Here is a 24,632-nt window from a genome sequence, read left to right as displayed (position 1 = left end):
TGACCTCTCTGTCATGCCCTCAGTGATCAAAAGCAGCAATCAACAATCAAAACTCACAACCCTCATTTTTGGAGGACAAAATCCTCACTGCTTGCCGTGGCACCAGCAAGCTGTAGGAGGAATGCTTCTCACCTGACAGCTGACTGTCATGGGAGTGGGGGTAGGGGATGGTAGCCGCTACAGTGTGAAAGCTGAATTCAACCAAAACGTAACTGAAATTTACCAGCGTCTTCATCAAGTTCTCCCCTGGATGCTGCAGGTGTTCTATTCGACCCAAAGTTCCAAAATAGTTGCCTCAGACATTTTTGAAAGTTCAGTTGTTGTTTTGGTGGAGGTACACATTCCTGGAGCTTCCTGCTCTGCCATCTTCCCTGACTTCACTCCAAAACTAGCTGATACTTACTAAGCACTTAGTCTGTGCCACGTACTACCCTAAGCACTCTCCATCTCCATACCAACCTTCTGTGAGAGTGTATTATGAGGAGCCCCATTTTACAGATGAGGAAACAGAGGCAGAGTAATGAGCCTAATCAAGGAGATGGGAAACGGCTGATCTGGGACACAAGGCAGTTTAGCGTCAGATTTGTTCTCTTAACCACTATACTTTGCATACAGAACTTCAGCAGAGCTAGAAAATGACTTAAAAATCATCAGGTTTGAGCTAGTCATTCTGTAAATAAGAAAACAAAAGTTCAAGGAAGTTAGCGAATTGTCCAAAGGCCACACAAAGAGTCTACTAATGGCAAAGTGATGATTGTAACTTAGCTTACCAATTTCCAGCCCTTTTCTACCAGACATCCTCATTTCTCTGAGCACCTAGGCATTTGGAATCTGCATGAAAATCTTTTCCTAGGTAGGAAGCAATGGCAGAGTCCAGAATTCACATTCTTTAGACATACTGCCTATCCTCCCAAACAGCTTAATCCCCACCTTCTCCAGGAAGCCTGCCATCAAGAGTTAATTGTAACCAGTAAATGCAGTCTCTGTTCTGTCTATATTACCTGCATGGAACTCAGTGCCTTACACTTCAATTATTTATGTAGTCATGTGTTTAAAATCTTTGAAGGACAAAAGAAATTCTGTCTTCCCTTTATATATACCCATGTATATATCAATAAAATCAGGTCGTACAAATATTTGCTGAGTGAGTGATAAATGAAACCTGTCTGCCCAGAACCACAGATTAAAATACGACTTCCATAGTGTCACATCTACACTAATATATCCTTGATGGCTCCAATACACAGAATAAAGTCCACTGTCCTTACTGGGGTATTTGAGCCCATTCAATTTCCAAACGTGGCTTGCAGGGCCCTTCAGGGCTGCAACTTTAATTTATACATTTCTCAGCACATAATATTTGGGTCTTGCATGTAGCAGGTGCTCAATTTATTACTAAGTGATAGTGGCTTAAACTGTAGTGAATATGATCTAAGATAAATGTAAAAAAGCAGAAAAATGATTTAAAATATGTAACGATGGCTCCAGAGAGCTCTGACATCTCTTTCCCAGAAGATTTTCAAGATATAAAAAAGATATTCATCTGCCTCAAGCAACCGTCACCCTGTCTGGAGGCAAGAAGCCGGACTCCACAAGTCCCTTCTAGTCCTACAATTCTATGACTACCCACTTAAAACTGCGTATTAGCCAGCAAGGAGGAAAAGAAAATAGATTTGTACCTGTGCATGGATGTGAAAACTCAGAGAAGGAAATCATTTAATATTAGAAGGGGAAAAAAGTTTCAAGACAGAAAAAAATAAATCTGAGTACAAATATCAGATCCTTATCAATAATATTCTGGTATATACTGCTTATATAATTTTCAGCCAAATGGAAAAAAGAATTTCCTATTTGAAATTTTATTCTCCTTTTAGTAACATTTAATACTAAAACCTTAATATATTAACAGGAGGTTAAACAATAATCTATGGGATAGCCACATGAAGGAATACAAGTATTAAAACTGTATATAAAGACTACAGAATCATACAATAAAAGCTTAATGAAATATTAAGTAAAAAATGTAATATGGCATGGTTAATTTAATTGCAACAGTAAAAAAGACACAAATGAGTAAAGACTAGGTGAAAATGAAAAAAATCTAAATAGTTTTAATATAATAGTGGGATAATTAGGTAACTTTTTCAATATTTAAAGTTATGAAAATCATTTTTCTATATATATCTAAGATACCAAATTAAACAGAGTGGTAGAAAAATCACTTTTTTAAAGCTAGTATAAAAGTTAAAAGATAAAAGTAGGGACTCAGGTCGAGATGTGAGACAGTAATTCTGCTTGGACGCTCCAAGTGGAAACTACAAAACAAACACCACACTGGAACTGAGAAACACTTATATCTGATACGCAGCCATGCAGGTACACCAACACTTCACAGGCCCCGATCGTGCCGCCTGGGGCCACCTCAAGGGGGACCTGAGCACATGAACGGTTCAAGCCGCCGAGTGCGAAGGTTTTATGCAGCCCAGCTGGCACCGCGCCAGGCACTCTGCACGCTTCACCTTATAAAGGAGGTGCTGTTAGGGTCACAAACTTAAAGGTGAGGAAACGGGGGTGGAGACAGGTTGATATACCAAGGTTACAAAGCCAGGAATAGAAGCTAGGTCTGAACTGACTCTGCCTTAAGTGGATCTAACACAAGACCTAGAAAGGACACCCTCCGGACGCAAAAGAATTGGCTGTTTCATTTTACAGCAGAGTCCAGAGTGACTATTTAAAGTGAAATGCTTATTTCTTTAGAAGAAAACACATACAAATACTAACTCTTCAAGTGGAAAAATGTGGAGCTACTGTAGACTTAAGAATGGATAGATTACCCCAAGACACACATAAAGGGAGGACAGGAGAGCAGGAAGAAAAAAAGTCATTTTATCTGATTATGAAAATCATAAACGGTCCGTACAGATAACTTGGGAAAATCAGAAAAGTAGAAAGAAGAAAAAAATCATTAATAGGCAGACAGGCATATGAATATTCTGTGTAATTCTGTAATTCTGGTGGAATATGTAAAAGCAATTACACTGGGCTTCTTGAACATTTGTCCCTGAGCAAACCCAGATTTTTGGCAAAATGCCTATATAGTGTGAACTCCTTGGCTGAAATTGGAAGGCTTTTCAGGGAAGAGAGAATCCCAAGCGAACTGCTAAATGCAACAAGAGCTGCAAGTTGGATGAGAAAAAAAGAATAAGCGTGGTTGCCTGGCCCCTAAAGACACAGAAACGGAACTCTGAGTGGCTAACTTGAAGACTTCTAGAAAAGACGCTGGGCCCCAAGAATCTGCACAACCAGTGGAGAGGTCTTCCCCTTGGCTCACCAGTACTAAGTGTGAAAAGATCGATTTGGAAATGACAGTCAAGATTGCAACAATACCCAACAAGGTAAAAGAGCAACAGTTCCTACCAGGAGAGTTGAACAAATGTCCAGTTTCACACTGACATATGCACGTCAGAGTCCAAGAAAGAGTGTTAATACCAGGAGAAATTGTGAAATGCTCTTTAGTGCACTCAACAAGAATGACCACTTTTGATAAGATCGTCTGCAATTTTATCAGGTGTGGCCTATCAACATAAGCAAGGAAATTTTACCACTTCGAGAGTTATATCTGTGTCTATTTTCCCCAGAGGGAATAAGCATTTCACTTTTAAACAAATAACATTATATTAAATGTTATTCTTCAGAAGTTGGCTACATAAAATCAAGAACCAGTTTCTGTGTTTGGTAAAGTCAACCTGATCTGAAAGAGAAAACTTGGATTTGGGTCCCAGATGGAAGATATAAGATGCTACCATATAGTTTTTGCTATGAAGACTTCGTTCGTATTTTACTTCACTTCATTTCTTCACAAAGGGAGCAACAAGGTCCCATGAATGCAACACTATATACTGCTGCCGCCCAGCTTCATCTTTAAACCCCCTCCAAACAAGCACAGGGGATGCTTCTGTGTCAACCCGTACTGTGACCCCTGTCTTCTCAACTACCACTGCGTAGAAGATAGAAAATCTCACCAGTTGTCAGATCACCCTGCCTTAGAAGAACACATAATTGTTTCTTTATGCCACCACAGACATTTTATAGATGGGGAAGCAGAGGCGCCGGACGACCAGATGATGGCTCATGGGGTCCCAAAGCTCAGGAAGAAGAATGGGCTCAGGTCAACTGGGCTGTGCAAAACAACTGTTTCCAATGGAATGCATACAGCCAAGTTAAGTCAGACAGTCACATCCAGGTAGAGTAAAATTGATTTAAAAAAATAATATGCAGTTTTAGTCAGATGGCACACTAGAATATAGGTATAGGTAGTTAAATGCAACACATTTTTAAGTACTGAATTGTTATTATTCCAAAAAACTGTATAATTTTAAAATGTCCACTATTCATACAGGTGACTTATTTCACCTCTTTACGCCCAAACTGCTTTTATTTTCCTTTTACGTTATACAGCTAATTGTTTAAAGGAACACTCCAGAGTAAACTAGTGCCAGACTAGAGAAATAAACAAGAGCAAACATTCCTCAAAGCCTAAAACAAACCACATCACCAGCAACCACAAAGGATACTAAAATCTATAGATATGGGTCAGATACTGCACAAAGATACACCAGTGCATACTTCACTGGCTTGTTACAAGGTTAATGTGGAATTCAAACCCTTCTTTAGGTTTAAAAACAGCAGAGCTTGTACTTATCCAGAACTGGGTTTGAAAAGACAACAATCATCCACAAGTTCTGAGTGTAGCCCTAATTTGCTCATTATTTACTAGTATCTTACTGGAATTAAGACATTGTGGAACTTTTCCTCTTTGGGGGAAAAATATTTTGTGTTCAATTGGAGCTACGTAAAGGCTCAAAATATCATTTTTACATTTGCATGATATGAATATTTGTGTCAAAGTTAAAGACCTCTGTTTTTAAGAGCATTAGAAATGTACCAACCCAGCAACAGAAGCATCAAAGTAAAGTATAAAACTGGCTTCTTTAAACCAATTAAAGAATTCGAAAGTTTGGTACATATCTAAAGAGACCTTAGGTGTCTCTAGGAATACACCAAAGGTTCATATCTTCAAACAAGTGTACCTATACACAATGCTGGCCAGCAAGCTAAATTAAGAATCTGAAAGACAGTCATGTAGTGTGGTGTCCAGGCTACATGGAAGTGTTAGTAAGCCAATGTTTGTTCCGCCTTCCATTATTTACAAATTAATATGGTGACAATGATGCAGTCAACATGCTTTAAAAATGAGAAACATATACATCAAAGATTGTACAACCAGTTTCTCAGCTGCCTCCAGTTTAGGAAATAACCAAACAAATGTACAGATCTGCCATTATTTAGACAATATTTAGATATTATTCCTCACCACTTCCCATTTGCCATCTCCCTGAGACCGCCCTTTTGTTACCAGCTCAGAACAGAGAAGCAGTGCTGGCCTGGACAGGTGTCCTCTCAGAGAAGGCATGAAAGACCTGTCTCAGTGTTCAGAAATGTTTCTCCAATTTACTAAGACATGCCAGCCTTCAGATACCAGATTCTCTCCTTCCCCTCTTTTTCTCCCCACTCCCATGGACTTATGTCCATAGTGTCTGAATTTGGATTCAAAGTTCTTTTTCTCAGAGAAATAATGTTATAAATGTGGGTAAGGGGAGCTCAAGTTCCATCATCAGTAAAATGTTAGAATGCATTAGGGTGAAATAGACTTTTGGGAGCTGGCCTGGGAATGGAGCCATGATTTCTATTACTGTTCTCTGGGCAAATGCAGTCCAAGTTCTAAGAAAGGAACTTTTGGGAAACAACCCATTCATATTTTAGGGTGTGTACTCTGGCTTGAGAGACTAACAGGTAGCAAAGTCGGGGACATGCAAACACTCTAACTTAAAATTAATAAGCTTTATTCCTACCACCTGTGATTTCTAGTCCCAAACACTCACCTACAGGTTTAAATTACAACATGTAGTGTGGACATTATTTGTTTATGTCTAACCAGAGGACTTCATGCTTCAAGTAATGCGAAGGCCAGATATGCTATGTAACATGCATGTGTTCCAGAAAACAAAAGCCAGGATTTTTCAGCCCAAATATCTAGGTCCCAGATGACAGTTCTGGCTTGGGAGGCTGCTCATCCTGCAGTTAGAGCACGAGATTATACCCAGTATCTCCCCAGGACAAAGGCCAGTGGGGGCAGAGTGGTGGAGGCAGGCTGGGAATCCATGTGGGACAAGCATCATGCAGAATGAACCAGACTCAGACACACACACACACACACACACACACACACACACACACACACGCAGCTCCCTCGGAACCCATCTGATGTCAGCCTGCCCCCAGATCACAGTTGAGGTCACTAGGCCTAGGGGTTTGTTTTCATTAGCTGTCCCCTCTGGCCTAGCAGAGACAAAAGCCGTCCCTGGCTGACAACACACAATGCAGCAGGAGCGGGTGGGGCCTTCAGGGAGCTTTAGGATGTGGTCACGTGAAACTCATCAACATGCTGAGCCATCTCTGCTTGTCTAAGATTTTTGCTTCTATTCCTCTATTGGTTCTCATAACAACCCTATCAAGGTGGAGAGGGCGCTGTTATGTTCTTACTTGATAGATGAGAACTGTGCCTGACTGCTTTGCTCTAAGTGACGGGGTCATGTTCTCTCCACACTACTGTGACTTTCACCAAATGTGGTAAAAACTCACATACACAGAGTGCCTTGACACCCAACCCCTCGAGAATGCCTCACTGTCCACTGAGAGGAGACAGGCTATATATAGAAAACCAAAGGTCTCCCTTCACGGGACCACATACAGTCCAAAGAGTGCACACGCACTGACCCCCAATCCCAGCCATTGTCACCTCCATGCAAACGCAGTGTGTATAGGACAGGATCTGAGCCCTATTATACTCTAGCTGCCAGGGGTACAAAATTAAAAAAAACATTCTTAACGTGTTACTAAACTGTTCATGGACCAACTACTAGACCACATCACTATAGGCCAGCACCTACCTCCCCAGTTCCTTCTGTAGGATGCGCCCCCAATGAGATTTTAGTGATGTGAGGGACTGGAATGACACCTTCTATTTTTTTCACCTCATTTGGAACGCACTAAGTGCTAGGCACATAGTAGGCATCAACGGATACATGTTGGGATGAATTTTTCTCAATTCCTTCAGCAAGTCTTTCTTATCCCGGAATGGTTATTTTACGTAATGGAGTGCTATGGCTGGATTCATTTTCTAGTTTTGTTCCTTAAGAGTGTATATACAATGTCTTCTGAAATCTGTGCTTCAGGACAATAAAATAATGATCCCAAGCACAGAGTGGGAGAACGTCAAAGCAAAGCAGAGAGAAAAGATAATAAAAAGGGAACTACTTATACCACTAGTTTACTTATAAGTTCCCTAGATCAGATCATGACCATCTAACGTTTCTAAACCAAGGGCTGGAAGATAGGAGCCTGGTATTTCTGAATGATCAAAATTATGGGATGCATGCATTTGAAATTTAACCTGGGCAATGGATATTTCAATACACAGGATGGCGTGGGTTTCTTAAAATAATTTTAGTCAGTCTTTTTATCATTTTTGTTAAACAGAATAATGTAAAAAGTTGATGTTTTAAGCTACATTCTTCCCCTCTTTGTGTTAATGTGCACAGCAGATCTAAGCAATATATACTTAATTATCAATTTTATTTAATCTGTATACTTCATGTGTCATGCATCTGTCCTTTATCATATTGATTACTGGATTTTAATTTAAGGCAAAAGCTACTTCTTCCGTCTTCTAATTAATAATAGAAAAATAACAGGAAAATCTCCAAACATTTGGAAACTAAATAACATACTTCTAAAAACTCCATGAGTTAAACAGGAAGTCTCAAGGGAGACCGAAAAATACACTCTACTGAATAAAAATGAAAATACTACACAACAAAATTGGTGAGATGCAGCTAAAGCAGTGCTGAGAGGGAATTTTATAGCATTAAATGCATACATGAGTAAAGTTTCAAATCAATAATCAAAACTCCCTCCTCAATGACTTACAAAAAGAAGAGCGAAATAAACCCAAGCAAGCAGAGGAAAGGAAGTAATCAAGATAAGAATAGAAATCAATGACGTTGAAATTTTTTAAAAAGAGAAAATCAATAAAACAAAGAACTGGTTCATGGACAAAATCAATAAAGTTAATAAACCCTTAGGCAAAACTGACAAACAGAGGAGACACAACTTACCAGTATCAGAAATGAAATAGGGGACTGCACACAACTCAGCAGACATCAAAAGGAGAGGAAGGGAACACTACACACAACTCTACACACATAAATGTGACAGATTCAATGAGATGAACCAATTCCTTGAGAAAACACAAACTACTACAACTCAGACAATATGAAATAATTATTTGAATAGACCTATAACTAGTAAGAAAATTGAAAATGTAATTTTAAAACTCCCCAAAATACCTCTCTAAATCTGGACAGTTTCACTGGAGAATTCTACCAAATGTATGAAGACAAATTAACATCTATTCTACATGATCTTTCAGAAAAGAGAAGAGGGAACACTTCTCAATCATTTCATGAAGCTAGAATCACCCTGATACTACAAACAAAACAAACACAGCACACACACACAAAAGAAAACTACAGACCAATATGCTTTATAAATACAGCTGTAAAAATTCTTAACAAATTAATAGCAAATAGAATTCAGCAATATGTAACAAAAAATTTACACACACACACACACACAAACACACACACCACACACACACAAATACATACATCCCATGACCAAGCAGAGGTTACTCCAGGGACACAAAGCTGGTTCAATACTTGAAAATCAATCAGTATAATTTACTGCATTAAATGCTAAAGAAGAAAAATCACATGATCATATAAATCAATACAGAAAAACCATCTAATAAGATTCAACACTCATTCATGATAAAAAGTCTCAGAAAAGTAGAAATAAAGGGAAACTTCCTCAACTTGATAAAGAGCATCAACAAAAAAACTATAGGTAACATTATACTTAATGGGGAAAAACTAAAAGTTTTCCCTTAAGATTAGGAACAAGCAAGGATGTATGCTCTTACTGCTCTTTTTCAACATAGTACTAGTGGTTGTAGCCAGTGCAATAAGGGAAGGAAAGGAAAAAAAGGCATACAGATCATAAAGGAAGACAAACTGTTCCTACTTGCAGATGACATGACTGCCTATGTATAAATTCCCAAGGATTTTACAAAAAAATTCTAGGACTAATAAATGAGTTCAGCAATACTGTAGGACACAAAATCAACATACAAAAATTAATTGTATTTCTATGTACTAGCAATAACACTAAAATTAAAAAATATAATACTATTTACAATTGCTAAAAAAAGAGAAATATTTCAGTGTAAATCTAACAAAGCATGTATAAGACTTACATGCTGAAGCTACAAAATGCTGATGAAAGAAATCAAAGAAGTATTAAACAAATGCAGAGACATACTATGTTCACTGATTAAAAGACTTCATATAGTAATGATGTCAACTCTTCCCAAATTGATATACGTGTTTAACATAAATCCTATTGAAATCACGGCAAGGTTTTTCAAAGAACAGACAAAAATTATTCTAAAAGTTATGTGGAAAGGCAATGTTCATCTAGAACAGCTGAAGTAGTTTTGAAAAAGGAAAATGCAGTGCTAACAACTAATCTACCTGATTTCAAGACATTATAGAGCTTCTATAGTCAAGATTGTATGGTACTGGCAGAGGGACATACACACAGCTCAGTGAACAGAATAGAGAAACCAGGAATAGATCCACACACATATGTTCAAGTTATTTTTGACAATGGTGCAAAAATAATTCAATGGAGAAAAGATAGCCTTTCAACAACTGGTTCTGAAGTAATCAGACATCCATAGGCAAAAAAATAACCTCCACTATAAGTGTCATACCTTATATAAAAAATAACTCCAAATATATCATTGAATTAAATATAAAACAACATAGGAGAAAATATTTGGAATCTAGGGCTAGGCAAAAACTTGTTAAACTTGACATGAAAAGCACAATTCAGAAAAGGGAAAACTGGTAATTTGGACTTCATTAAGATAAAAAATTTTTGTTCTGTGAAAGACCGTGTTAAGAGGCTGAAAAGATAAACTAGAAACTGAGATTAAGGATTTGCAGTCCTAGACTATATGATGAAGCCTCAAATCTTAACAGTAAATAGAAAACATTCCAATTGGAACACGGGCAAAAGATACGAATACATTTCACCAAGAGGCAAACAAGCACATCAAAAGATGTTCAGTGTCATTAGTGAAATGCACATTTAAACCACATTAGCTATCACTATGCACATGGCTAAAATAAAAACAGTGATAACATGATACACTGGGGAGGATGTGGAGAAACGGGACCACTCACGCATTGCTGGTGGGAATGTACAATGGTCCAGCCAGTCTGAAAAAGTTTTCAGTTTATTAAAAAAACTAAACATATAAGTACTTATAAGATCCCATAATTACACTCTGGTATTCACCCCAGAGAGATGAATGCATATGTTTACACAAAAACTGGTATACCAATGTTCACAACAGCTTTATTCACAAGAGCCAGATACCCTCAACAGGTGGATAAACAATTCTGGTGCACTCTCACAAGGGAAGACCCCTCAGCAGCAAAAAGGAAGGAAATACCGACACAGGCAACAACTTGGATGCACCTCTGGAGAATCATGTGAGTGAAATATGATTCAATTTATATAATGTTGTTGAAATGAGAAATAGTAAGAATGGAAAACAGATTAGCAATTGCCAGTGGTTAAGGAGGGGACTGGGGTAAAAGGAAAGCGGGTATGGCCCTAAAAGAAACGGGAGGGTCCTGGAGCTGTCCCACATCTTGACTGCATCAATAACAATAGCCTTGGTTTATACTGTACTGTAGTTTGGCAAGATGTTACCCTTAGGGGAAACTGAATTTCTCTGTATTACTTCTTACGAAGGCTTCTGAATCTACAATGATCGCAAAATACAGAAGGTTTAATTAAAAATAAATTTTTAAAAGAAGGTACAAAAAATATAAGAATAAAACAAAGGATAGCAATCCAGGTTCTCATACAAAAGTCACTGTTGGTAAGGCAGAAGTGCTGTCTCCACAAAACCTTTTTCTCTCCCAATCTCCTTCCCCCGGCAAGTCTTCAGTTACTACCTTTACACAGGCAACTTTGAAAATCTCTGCCCTGTGCTTCTCTCATCAGCTCCAGGCCTCCAGGTTTTTAAGCAGGGGAGAGACATGATCTGATTTACATTTCAAAAAATGCCGCTGCCCACTGTGTGAAAATGAGAACAGCCCTGCGCATTCCAAGGGAAAGGTGAGCCTTCCCCAACCCCGGACCCTGCTCACCTCCAACCACTCGGCCCTCCTCTCACTCACAGGAGGTCTCCCGAGCCTCCCCTTGTCTGCACTCACCCGCACTCTCATCTGAGACCCCACCCACTCCACCCCGTAATTCCTCTGTAATAGCCTTGATCATTAGAAAATGACAGTCATGGTAAGCTTACAGAAATCTTCTTCCTAAAGAAATTAAGAAAACTGCTTCAGTTTCTTGTTGAGATCTTTCTAGCCCTGCATTTGATAAAGAGGGCTCTTTGTACCAATATAACACGTGAGTGTAATTGATTTGAGAGGGGTTTCTACAATATGCACGGGCTCCTGTCAGTTAAGATCAGATGTATGTATGTGACGCATGTGCATCTGTACATATATGCATAAACACATTTTCTTCTAATAATTTTAATTATTGTGAAAAAATAAGATAAAATTGCTGCATTTCAGAGCTTTTACTGAAATGTTCAAGAACTGCCAAACATCTAATTCTGAATGTTGCTTACATTAACATAAAGAAAAATCACTTTAAGTATGGTATTATAAAAAATTCTCCTGCTTATTATACTTGACAATTGTTTCGAAACCAGCACGGTGACAGGACCCCAGGTCGCCTCCTACTGGCAGCACCAGCTTCAGCAAGCTGTTCTCGTCCTAGAAGGGGGTAGCGCCCGTTTCTAACTCACAGGGTCACTGTGAAGATTAAATGAGATCATTCATGCAGTTCGGTACAAAGATAGGCTTGCATTGTTTTCTTTCAAAAGCATTAATTTAAACGTTAAGTGTCAATTTAATTTCATCAGAATTAATTTCCATTACCCATTAATTCACCTAATAACTACTTCATGAATACCTACTGTTTCCCAGACACAAAGTTTCCGAAGATGGTTCCTGACTTGAAGGTACCTACTTTCTAGGGACCCTGAGGGGAAAGACAGGCCAGAAGAAACTTGCCATAGACTGTGGCAAGTGGTCCAGGTGTGGCTGTAAGCCGTGCAGGTGAGAGGTGTGTCTTGGGAGTGGTGCTCTGGTTCTGAAGGCCCTGATGCCGAGGAGGCGGCAGCGGCAGGCCTCAGCCGTGAGAAGCAGCAGACGCCCGCCCGGCTGCAGGGGCAGAGAGAGCTGGGGCCTAACAGAGGCTCAGAAGACTTCCCTGTAGCTTCACAAGCGTGACAGTGTTTGAACACATTTTCTGGGAATGCGAGCTTTCAAAAAAATCATCCTGTAGTAAGAAATACTAATTAAGAATACTTTAAAAAAAAAAAAATTTTAAATAAATTTAAATAACTCCTCTGTTTTCTTTTCCCTATTTGACTACAAAAAGTCAGCACAATGGTTTTTGGGTAACGCCAACATTTACTTTCCCCTCTGCTGAAGCCTGGCTTTCTCAAAGGAGAAACCTAGAGAACAATTTCACTGGCTCTGTTTCATTAGAAAATTGTGGTCGTAAGCTATCCTTATGACCTTTTTATGATATTATTCATAGAAGTGTTTAAAATTCAAACCTTATCTCAGCACAGCACAGTCCCGCATTCAGTGAGCCAAACAAGTTCCCGGGATCTATTTACCTGCTGTCAAGCGCTGAGCCGGGGGAGTGAAGCAGTCAGTGTGCAGCACCGCATTCCGCACAATTCTTCTGACTCGACTCTTACCTCGGCCCTAAAACACGGGCGTTCCTCTCCCTCTCAGTCTCTCTCTTAGGCCTACAGAATTTTTAACTGCTTCCTTTAGAAGCTGGATTAGGGTAAGGAGGAAGTTGGTCTAGGGCACTAGCAAGGACAGGGTCCCCACCCTGGAGGGAAAATGCAGCTGCTGGCAGACAGTCCTAACTGGGCTCAAGGTCTGAGAATAAACAATCAAACCACCAACAGACAGCTTCCCTTGGGAAAAAGGGATTCTTTAGGAGGAAAGCAAAGGCCCTTACTGCCTGTTAAAATACCAAACCCCACTCCACTGGACTGCAGGGCAGGAATCAGAATGATCTCCAAAGAGCTGCCATGAACTCCTCGCACCTTGACCCTTAAGACTTGTAGAAATCCATTTTTTAAAAAGCAGGGAGTTCAGCCAGAACATGGCTCTTGCATTTCATAATTACTCATTTCATAATTAGCGGTTATAAAAGGTGACTATACAGTGGAGGTAATGCCTCAGTGTACATAGTTTCTTCAATCAATCGACAAGTTCAACAACTATCGGACCCTTTGTCCTGTGACAGGGGTGAAGTGGGGTGAGATACCACACAGCGTGGCGGAGGGAGGTGAGGAAGGACTTCACAATCTTCTCTGGGGTCAGGTCTGTTTCCAGCCTTGCAATCACTTTCCCACCTTTATTCTTTATTTTTTTTTAACATCTTTATTGGAGTATAGTTGCTTAACAATGTTGTGTTAGTTTCTGCTGTATAACAAAGTGAATCAGCTGTACATATACATATATCCCCATATCTCCTCCCTCTTGCATCTCCCTCCCACTGTCCCTATCCCACCCCTCTAGGTGGTCACAAAGCACCAAGCTGATCTCCCTGTGTTATGTGGCTGCTTCCCACTAGCTAGCTATTTTACATTTGGAAGTATATATAAGTCCATGCCACTCTCTCACTTCGTCCCAGCTTACCCTTCCCCCTCCCCGTGTCCTCAAGTCCATTCTCTACATCTGTGTCTTTATTCCTGTCCCGCCCCTAGGTTCTGCATAACCTTTTTTTTTTTTTTAGATTCCATATATATGTGTTAGCATACGGTATTTGTTTGTCTCTTTCTGACTTACTTCACTCTGTATGACAGACTCTAGGTCCATCCACCTCACTACAAATAACTGAGTTTCGTTCCTTTTTATGGCTGAGTAATATTCCATTGTATATATGTGCCACATCTTCTTTATCCATTCGTCTGTCGATGGACACCTGGGTTGCTTCCATGTCCTGGCTATTGTAAACAGAGCTGCAGTGAACACCATGGTACATGACTCTTTTTGAACTATGGTTTTCTCAGGGTATATGCCCAGTAGTCCCACCTTTATTCTTACACCTGATCCAGTCTTTCATTCTCAAGTACTGCCAGGCACACGACCATCTAAAAGCCTGCTGTCAAAGCACCCGCGCCTCGGCGCTAGAGCCTCGCCTCTGCAGGCCCGCCCCCACTCTCAGAACCCTCGAGGCCGCTCACCCACCCCAGAGCGCCTGCTTCTGGTGCCACCCTCTCCTCACTTTGCCTGGACTCTGACAGTCACTTCTGTTGGATGTCCTCAGCCCCTGCTCCTCCCTGCAAAGTCCCCCACCCAGCCCTCACCTTTGTTACTGTTTCTGTCCTTACATCTGGACTGTGCTAGAGAAAAGTTACACAGTGAGACAATATAGCAAAATTACCTCCTTTTATGTCTTGTCAGCTCCCTTTGCAAATCCCCCACAGGCTCTATTGGGCTTTACTGTTTCCCTCAAGCTTCTCACCCCACAACCCCAAGCCCTTTCTCTTAGCAAAAGCACTGCACACAATCTCAGGGGGATGAAGCTTGGTTTGAAATTCCAACACTTACAAACTCCAGACCCAACCAATCCACCCATTCATTAAGCAAACATTACTTTTACGCCAATCGTGTTCCAAGCACTGTCATAGCTGATGGAGATACAAAGATCAGTAAAATACAGCATCTGTTCTCAGAAAGTACACCCCTCCTATCCCCCCTCCTCCTGACTTGGAAAAGAGACGGTACACTTGTCCAAGACTAAACCCCTCAATGCGGCTCTGTCTCCAACCTTCTCTCTTAACTCTGCCTCTTCTCTATCTTCAATCCCTTCCTATCCAGTTTTCTTGCCTCCAGGGGAAAAACGTCCACGGTTCTCCCAGTTAAAGGAAAGAAAAAAGTCTTTTTTTTACTGTGATTTCTGCTAGCCACCATCCACTTCTTAGGTCTCTTCTTAGCCAAGCTCCTTGAAAGAATAATTGTTTGCCTCAACCTTCAATAGTACAGTTTCCCCCAAGGCATCCACTGAAACACCTCCAGTCACAATGACCCCTAACTAAAGGGGTACTTCCTTATTTCCTCTCTCTGTTGACCATTTTCTTTCCCGTGGCTGCTGGACGGCCATCGCCTGCTCTGGCACCTCTGAAGGTCCTTCATTCCTTCCTCTCCCTCCCCTCTCTGCACGTTTCCCCACAAGCCTCACTCCACATAACTGCCACAGCCACGTGCCCCTCAGCTCCGGCCCGACCTGCTGATCTGCATCTCCAGTGTGGATACTTCATGTGCATTCGACTCTAACTAACAATTGACTAGACCACGTGGATTTCAAATGAACCTGTCAAAATGGAATGAGAAGTCTTCTCTGGCCTCAGTATTTCCTATCTTGCTTAACAGTCCCACCAACACGATGTCCACGCAGAATCTGGGAATCGTCTTAGACCCCTTCCTCTTCCTCATCCAAACAACCCTGATGGGGTACTGCCAACTTTAAATACCAGCCCCAAGGCATCCCACACAACAGCCTTCCCAATTGGTCTCTGCCCACCTCTAGCTCATCCCTCAAGCTGCTTTCAGAACTGCCCATTGGAAACACAGGCCTTCTCTCACTCCGTCACTGGCCCATGCTCCCTCCCATCAAAGGTCCTGGAGCTTTCTCTTCAGTATCACTCAGGTATTTAAGTTGCAGCAACTCTGTAACAACGAATTCCTCTCTTCCCCCTTGCAGTTCCATCAGTTTTTGCCTTACACATTTTGATTTTTAGGAAGTGTTATGTCTTCTTGCAGAATTGATCTCTTTATAATTACGTGATGCTCCTCTTTATCTCTGATAATTTTCCTCAATTTGAAATCTGTTTTGTCTGAAATTAACATAGCTACTCAAAAGTGTTAGCTCTTTGTATCCATTTACTTTTTTGAAAATTGAGGTATAATTGACATATAACATTATGTTAGTTTCAGGTGTGTGACATGATTAGCTATTTATATACACTGCAAAATCATCACCACAATCAGTCTAGTTAACATTGGTCACCATACATAGTTACAGAATTCTTTTTCTTGTGACAAGAACTTTATGATCTACTCTTGTAGCAATTTTCAAATGTGCAGAGTGTTATTAACTGTAGCCACCATGCCGAACATTACACCTCCAGGACTCATTTACTTTATAACTGGAAGTCTGTACATTTTAACCCTCCCCATCCTTTTCTCCCATTCCCACCTCCTGCCTCTGGTAACCACCAATCTGTTCTATGAGCTTGTTTTGTTGTTGTTCTTTTTAAATTCCATATATAAGTGAAATCGTATGGTATTTATCTCGCTTTGTCTGACTTGATTTAGCATAGTGTCTGAAAGGTCCACCCGTGTATTCACAAATGGCAGGATTTCCTCTTTTTCTCATGGCTGAATAGTATTCCATTTTGTGCAGAACACACACACACACACACTCCCACACAAACCCGTCTTCTTTATCCATTCATCCATTGATGGACACTTATGTTGCTTCCATGTCTTAGCTTTTGTAAATAATGCTGCAATGAACACTGGGGTGCACATACCTTTTCAAATTAATGTTTTTGTTTTCTTCAGAAGTACGATTGCTGGATCGCATGGTATTTCTATCTTTAATTTTTTGAGGAGCCTCCATGCTGCTTCCATAGTGGCTGTACCAATTTACATTCCCACCAACAGTGCCATCCTTTTACTTTAAATCTGTCTTTATATTTAAAGTGGGTTTCTTATAGACAACATATACTTATATCTTATTTTTTTCCCACTCTGTCAGTCTCTGTCTTTTAACTGGTGAATTCAGACCATTGATTTGTTTTGTTTGGTTTTAGATTTTTTTTTTTTTAATGTGGACCTTTTTTTTTAAAGTCTTTATTGAATTTGTTACAACATTGCTTCTGTTGTACATTTTGGTGTTTTGGCTGTGAGGCATGTGGGATCTTAGCTCCCCGACCAGAGATCGAACCCGCACCCCCTGCATTGGAAGGCAAAGTCTTAACCACTGGACCGCCAGGGAAGTCCCAGACCATTGATGTTTAAAGTGACTACTGTATAGGATCAATATCTACCATAGTTGTTATGTTTTCTATTTGCTGCTCTTGTTCTTTGTTTCTATTATTGCCTACACTCTTTCGGCCTTCTGTGCTTTTAATTGGGTATTTCATTTTTCTCTTCTTTTAGCATATTAATTATACTTCCTTCTTAAACTTCAGTGGTTACCCTGGAGTCTGCAATATACATTTCCAACTCATTCAATCTACTTTCAAATAACACGGTATTGGTTTATGGGTGGTGCACATACCCTATAACGAAGTATTTCCAGTTCCACCCTCCTGTCCTTTATAGCATTGCTGTCATTCATTTCACTTACGTACAAGCTAAAATCACCGAATACGTGTTTTCTGTTATTGTTTTGAACAAACTGTTAACGGTTAGATGAATTAAGAATACGAAATATATTTTATTGAACCTTTATTCCTTCTCTAATGCTCTTACTTTCTTTATGTAGATCCTAGTATCTGACCTATATAATTTTCCTTCTTTCTGAAGAATTTCTTCTAACATTTCTGGCAAGGCAGCTCTAATGTAAACAAATTCCCTAAGATTTTGCTTCTCTGAGTTAGTGTTTATGTTTTTCTTATTTTTGAAGGATACTTTTGTTAGATTAGGATTTGAAATTGGTGTTTTTTCCTTTCAATACTTTAAACAATTCACTATACCCTCTTCCTGCTTGCATAATTTCTAAGGAGTCTGATGCAATTCTTATCCTTACTTCTCTATAGGTGAAGTGTTGTTACCCCTTTGAACTCTTTCAAGATTTTTTTCTTTGATTTTCTGCATTTGAATATGATATGCCTAGGTATAGATTTTGTTTTATTTATCTTGCTTGATGTTCTCTGAGCTTCCTGGATCCGTAGTTGGTTGCCTATCCTAATTTTGGAAAACTCTCAGTCATTACATTGGTTCAAATATTTCTTTCCTTTCTGTCTTTCTTCTCTGGTGTTCTCATCACCTGTACCTTAACACCTTTTGTCACTGTCCCGCAGTTCTTGAATATTATATTCCCTTTGTATCATTCCTTTTTTCTCTTTGCATTTCAGTTTTGGAAGTTCTACTGACGTTTCTTCCAGCTCATGGATTGCTTCCTTGGCTACCTTCAGTTGGCTGATGAGCCCACCAAAGGCACGCTTCATTCTGTTACAGTGCTTCTGATTTCTAGCATCTCCTTTTGATTCTTTCTTAGAGTTTCCATCTCTCGGCTTGCACTACCCATCTGTTCTTGCATGTTGTCCACTTTCTCCTTTACAGCCCCCAGCATACTAATCACAGCTGTTTTACATTCCTAGTCTGATTAATTCCAACATTTCTGCCACATCTATGTCTGGTCCTAATGCTTGCTCTGTTTTTCTTCAAACTATGATTTTTGCCTTTTAGAATGCCTTGCAATTTTTTGTTGAAAGCCAGACATGATGTCCTGGGTCAAAGGAACTGAGGAGTGCAGGCCTTCAGCGTGAGACTTTATGTTTACCTGATGAGGAGCTACACTATCTTTACTGCTTGCTGTAGCTATAGTCGTCGTAAGCAAAAACCTTCTCTGGTGTCGCTGTTTTTGTCTGCCTTGTTGTCTTTGCATTTCCCTAGAGGCTTCTTTTTCGTCTTTAAAAAAAATAAATAAATATTCATTCATTCACTCATTCATTCATTCAATTATGGCTGTGTCGGGTTTTAGTTGTGGCAGGCGGGACCTTTTGTTGCAGCACGTGGGCTCTTGGTTGTGGTGTGCGGGCCTCCCTCTAGTTGCAGTGCACAGGCTCCAGAGCACACAGGCTCAGTAGTTACGGCGTGTGGGAGCCACAGCGCGTGGGCTCTGTAGTTGCAGCACGTGGGCTCTCCAGTTGTGGCACGCGGGCTTAGTTGCCCCGTGGCATGTGTGATCTTAGTTCCCCGACCAGGGATCAAACCTGCGTCCCCTGCATTGGAAGGCAGATTCTTAACCACTGGACCACCAGGGAGGTCCCGAGGCTGCTTCTTAAATGAGGTCTGAGATGTGTGGCTCTTTCAGTTTTATTCCTCTGACATTGTACAGGAGCCCTGAGGTAGTGGTGAGGTGTGGGGTTAGGGAAAATGTTCTAGAGCCTATGATTAGGGCTCAGCCTGTTAGTGAGCCTGAGCCTCTGGACTGGGACCTTCACAACGGCTTCTCAGCTTCCTGCCCCCCTCAGGTGAGACAGGAAGACTGGAGGAACCTGGAGTTGGGTATCTCCCTTCCCCGCCAGGTCTGCTGGGCTCTGATAAGACCCCAGCAGGCGAGGCTCTGGTTAAATCGTTTCCGGAGGGCAGGACTTGTTAAGAAGTACAGAGTGCCCCGGCGCCTTTCAAAATGGTTTCTTTCCCCCTCCATGCCAGGGGCCTGAGGGGAATTTTCTCTGATCTTCACTGTGAGCACCTGGCAGGACTCCGGGAGGTAACCTCACAAAACTGCACCCACGAAGGGGCCCTGGAGTCTTTAACTCGCAAGCACTGAGTCCCCACAGCAGTCTGTCTGTCTACTACAGTTACGGTTTTTCTACCCCAGCTCTGGTTCCAGTGGATGTTTTTGCTCCTGGGCTTCTGCGAGTCTCTACACCTTCCTCTCTGTCTCTCTAATTTTGGGGGCAGTCGTATATGCCCTATGACTTCAATTCTCTGTTGGATCTAAAAGAGTTGTTGATTTTGTTTCTTCAGCTTTTTTCTTGTTGTGAAAATGCGAGTGATGACTTCCAAGTTCCTTGTATGTCCGACCAGAAACGTAGTCAGAATTCCTGTTTTTGATTGCTTCATTTTGGCCTTTTAAAGTCATCTTGTTATCCTTCCTGGGCATCCAGATGCACCATCCCTACAGCACTCCACGGTAGCTTTGGGAAATTTGTCAACCATTTCTTCATTTCTGCACATCTGGTTTAATGTACCATCTCCATAAAACATCCAAGCAGGAAGCTGGGTTTTTTGCTTTTTGTCCACATTCTACTAGTAGCTGACAGTTTGCTGCGTTTTAGGGTTTCTATCCAAAAGAAGACCATAGGCTCCCGGTGGCCAAAATCTGTGTCTCTGATGTTCTGATTTTCTCTTAGCACCTAGCAAAGTAGCAGAAAGGTAGCAGGGCTCTTTGCTCTTCGCTAATAAAAACCTCAAAATTTACTGATATTTATTCAATTAAACACTCAAATCTCTTCCATTTAAAGAAAAGAAAGTCTAAGGAAAAGGTTAATTTGGCTCTAGCCCGATGGGCCAGACCAGAATTAAATAAAATCAGGGCAGCAAGAGATACAGAGGCTGCCATGTCACCAGGGCAGCATGGTGTCACCACGCCTGGGGCATCATCTCCACACCCCTCATTTCCGCTCCATGTGGTGCCGCCTCGGTGAGGGAGCGGATTTGGAGCAGCAGCTGCACAGCCCATCCTCCCTTTCTGTCCTTTCCCCAAATTAGGGGGTTCTTAGTTTAACTCAGGGGAATGACTCTAAATACTTTATTCCTATGGGGACCCAGGGTGGCTGGTGCCATTGTGTCCTTCTGGATCCCCTCACATTTAATGAAGAAAAATCCTTTCTAATGCACACTCAGCCAAGTTTTGTCAAGTGTCATCATGGGTTGTTTGGAGTTACATTTAACGGACTGAATCATATTTTCTGTCACTCCAGGTAGAAGGGGTGAGCCCTGCAGATCTTACCCACAAATCCAGATGGTAGCCTGCTGACCTGGGGCCCCTCCAGGACAGCTCAGTGGGCAGAGTCGGGTTGGACCAACCAGCAGTGCCACCGTCCTGCCTTGTGCCCTCTCCCTTATAGCTCTTTCTTTATACACGAAACTTTGAAAAGATGGAGAAATATAAAACTTTCTATTTTTTCACCTATATTTGTTACACAGTAGAAGTGCGTTATTCAGCTGCTAAATGCTAACCCGAGAACCATAAAGAGAGAGACCAGTTTTTGTGTTCTGGGTTTTTTCAGGCTGTCTCCTATTCCAGTAAACGGAATATCAGGATTCTCCACAGAGTCATGTGATGACGAGGCAGCACATAGCTGCCCTCTGGCTCTGTATGTAAATGAACTCAGTCACCCTTTGGGTTTTCCCCTTTCCTTTCCCTGCTCTTTGCGGAGAACACAGAACCATAGGGAGTAACTAGCTGAAGTTTGCTCTGTACTTTAATAGCAGGCAGAAAGCCAAACTACAAATACAATGACTGGATTCAGTTTTACAAGCAAACACTGGAACTGAGTTCACTCTAGTCCGGGAAGAATGCCTGCGATCGGAACTAGCAGGAAATCCAATTCAAAACAGGGCGTGTCACCTTAATTCACAGTGTGGCCTTTACACCTTTAATGACAGCCTTTGGAAATAAAGTTTCCTTCTGTAAAAGGTCCATATAAAAGACTAAATTTTACTCACATGATACTAGAAATCCTGTGCAGAACATCTGAATTCCCACAGACAGCAGCCCTGGTAGGGGCTGGGAGCTCTCCCTTCCCCCTTTGGATAATGATTATCAAAGTCTTAGAAGGTAGTAATAATTACCTAATTCCGCCAACCTCCTTCCAACCTGTGACCCACCTCTGACATCATATCAGCCCCCCTCTTGTTCTCTGCGTCACTTGAATAACTTAATACGGGACCTCAGATCCTGAGGGAAGGAAGACACCCACTTACTTTGGCCCAGGCACCCCCTGAAATGTGCCAGGAGGTTTACATGCCTGTCTCTTGTGCCTCTGGCTGGCCAGGGATAGCCCCTGAGCAGGGACAAACCCAAGTGCTGAGTCTGCGGTTCCAGGAGGGGTCAGGAGAGGGCAGGACCTCAGCCTGCTGCCCAAGGCTGGGCCTTACCTACATGACATTGTTGACTACAGAAGCCAGGCGTGTGAAACAGTGGGCCAAGTGCCCCTCACAAACATTTTAACTTGAGTGCACAGGAGGGGGGTGTAGAAGGGATAACACGAAGTAAAGGCTTCCCTAACTTCAAGGTGTAAGTGAGGAATAAGAAGGGGGCAATGTTTCTCATCCCCACAAGGACATTATTTTGCATGAATTCTTAATATTTTATATAATTCAGCCTCAGGTGAACAGTTGCCAGATTTACCAAATAAAATATAGGACGGCTAGTTAAATGTGAACTTCAGAGAAATGATGAGTAATTTTTTAGTGTGAATATGCCCTGTAGTTTACCTGAAATTCACATTTACCTGGGTACCCTCTATTTTATTTGGTAACCCTACTCAGACGTTAATTCCAATGAACTGATCCCAAAAATGACTTTCATTACTGGGATTCAGGATTGTGAATCAGACCAATACCAGCCCTCACTGTGCTGTCTCATGGGACAAGATGCCATCTCTTCACTCAACTACAAGAAAACAGAGAGCCCACAATTCTGGCAAAGGCTTCATAATAGCGTCAAAGAGTAAAACCGTAACCCTCAGGAAACTAGGTTATGGATGGTGTCCACACACCGCACTTCGGTCTTCCTGAGGAAGTCAGAACTTCTTATTGAGTCGACTTACGGTGTTATTACAAGAAAAATTGAGAGGCATCTTTAGGCTACACAGCATGGCCTAATAAAGAGAGAACAGTGGCAAACCTGGGTGCAATGTGATTCACACCAGGGATCAAATGTAATCTGCAGCACCAACGAACATGTTCATGAGTTAGTGGAAGTCCAAGGACAACAGCCCCTGAACTGGCAACCCCAGCAGAGGCTGGCGGCTGAACCAAGGGGGTCGAAACAGCTCAAGTGTTAAAGCCACAGCTCCCAAGTCTCTGTGTTCACTAGGTCTTTCCCCCTAAGCCCAGTCTTCAAACCTCCATACTCCCAAGCCAGATTCTCAGGCCACACAACTGACATTTGTGGCCACAATCCTACCAAAGACCACCTGTGTGCAATGCCTCCATCTTACTGATCTGGTTAGGATCAAATAAAATGAAACAGGTTTTCAATACAATACCAGGAAGCTCATAAAATGGAATTTAGGTGAAAATACACCAAACTAGTACCAAGGTTCAAATTGTGAAAGAAAAAATTGCCTTATAACTTTAAAAGAGGGACTTCCCTGGTGGCGCAGTGGTTAAGAATCCCCCTGTGAATGCAGGGGACATGGGTTCGAGCCCTGGTCCGGGAAGATCCCGCATGCGTGGAGCAACTAAGCCTGTGCGCCACAACTACTCAGCCTGTACGCTAGGGCCCGTGAGCCACAACTACGGAAGCCCGCGTGCCTAGAGCCCGTGCTCTGCAGCAAGAGAAACCACCGCAATGAGAAGCCCGCGCACCGCAACGAAGAGTAGCCCCCGCTCGCCACAACTAGGGAAAGCCCGCGCACAGCAACAAAGACCCAAGGCAGCCATAAATAAATAAGTAAGTAAGTAAATAAATAAATAAATTTAAAAAACCAAAAACAAAAAAACTTTAAAAGATTCTATATTTTAAATCTTGCTTTTAAAACAATGTGGCAGAAACATCATTAGGTTATTGTAGATTTCACAAATAATATGTAATAAAGAGCTTTGTCAGAAACAGAACATTACTACCTGGAGGGAAGAAAAAAAAAAAAAAACTATCCAAAAACAAGGACATTCAGTACATAAAACACTTTTTAGGATTAAAAAATAATAATATAAAGATGGATTTTTAAATCATGTTTTAAAAATTCAATAAATACTTTCTACTTTTGTCTTTTTTTAAAAAAAGAAAACAATAGAATATGGTGCACACAACACAGTGGTAATTTTGTGATTTTTGACATGAACACATCTGTAGCCCAGCCAATCCTGCAAACAGTGGAGGGGAGACTGGTCAGCCTAAGGCCATTCTGGCAGCTGGGAAGAGCTCCCTCCCGAGCTCACAGGCCCTCGCATTTCCGTGCTGCCTCTGACCAAGCCTTCAGCAGCTCTTCCTGCTGCTGACAACCAAATATGGAAAATAAATGAATTTTTAAATTATTATTTTCCTCACAAATCTGGGGACAGAGACCATGCAAGTAAACACACGTAGGTACATACGACTACTCACGTGTTACAGTGCCACACAGACCAGACAGTCAAAGCATGTGCTTATCTAAGCGAGGAGCAGGCGGGAACAGCACGATCCTCTTAGGACTAAAATTCTTCTTCTCCTGCTCATACATTTCTAAGATCTAGGCGCATCCTCCATTAACACAAAATGCTACCCTATCTTGCCCATTAGATTTCTATCCACAACAACTAACTGGAATGCTTCCAAATACAAAAAGGATCTCCCCTCTGTTAGAACAACAA

At 41.3% G+C, this 24,632-nt stretch overlaps 1 protein-coding gene across 11 annotated transcripts in view; it reads right to left on the bottom strand.

Annotated features, from left to right (window-relative positions):
• SPIDR (scaffold protein involved in DNA repair) overlaps positions 1-24,632 on the bottom strand; it is a 367,405-nt gene that overhangs the window by 125,799 nt on the left and 216,974 nt on the right. Inside the window, exon 1 of one of the 11 annotated variants that reach the window (XM_061171854.1) lies at positions 12,959-13,155. The exons of the other annotated variants lie outside the window; for them this stretch is intronic. The gene's annotated coding sequence lies outside the window, so the exon portion shown is untranslated. Of the gene's footprint in view, positions 1-12,958; positions 13,156-24,632 lie in introns of those variants that run through there. 11 annotated transcript variants of the gene reach the window in all.

This window comes from Eubalaena glacialis, chromosome 17, assembly GCF_028564815.1.
Source record: "Eubalaena glacialis isolate mEubGla1 chromosome 17, mEubGla1.1.hap2.+ XY, whole genome shotgun sequence".
In the NCBI taxonomy this organism is placed as follows: Eukaryota; Metazoa; Chordata; class Mammalia; order Artiodactyla; family Balaenidae; genus Eubalaena; species Eubalaena glacialis.
This window is presented reverse-complemented; position numbering and strand designations above follow the sequence as displayed.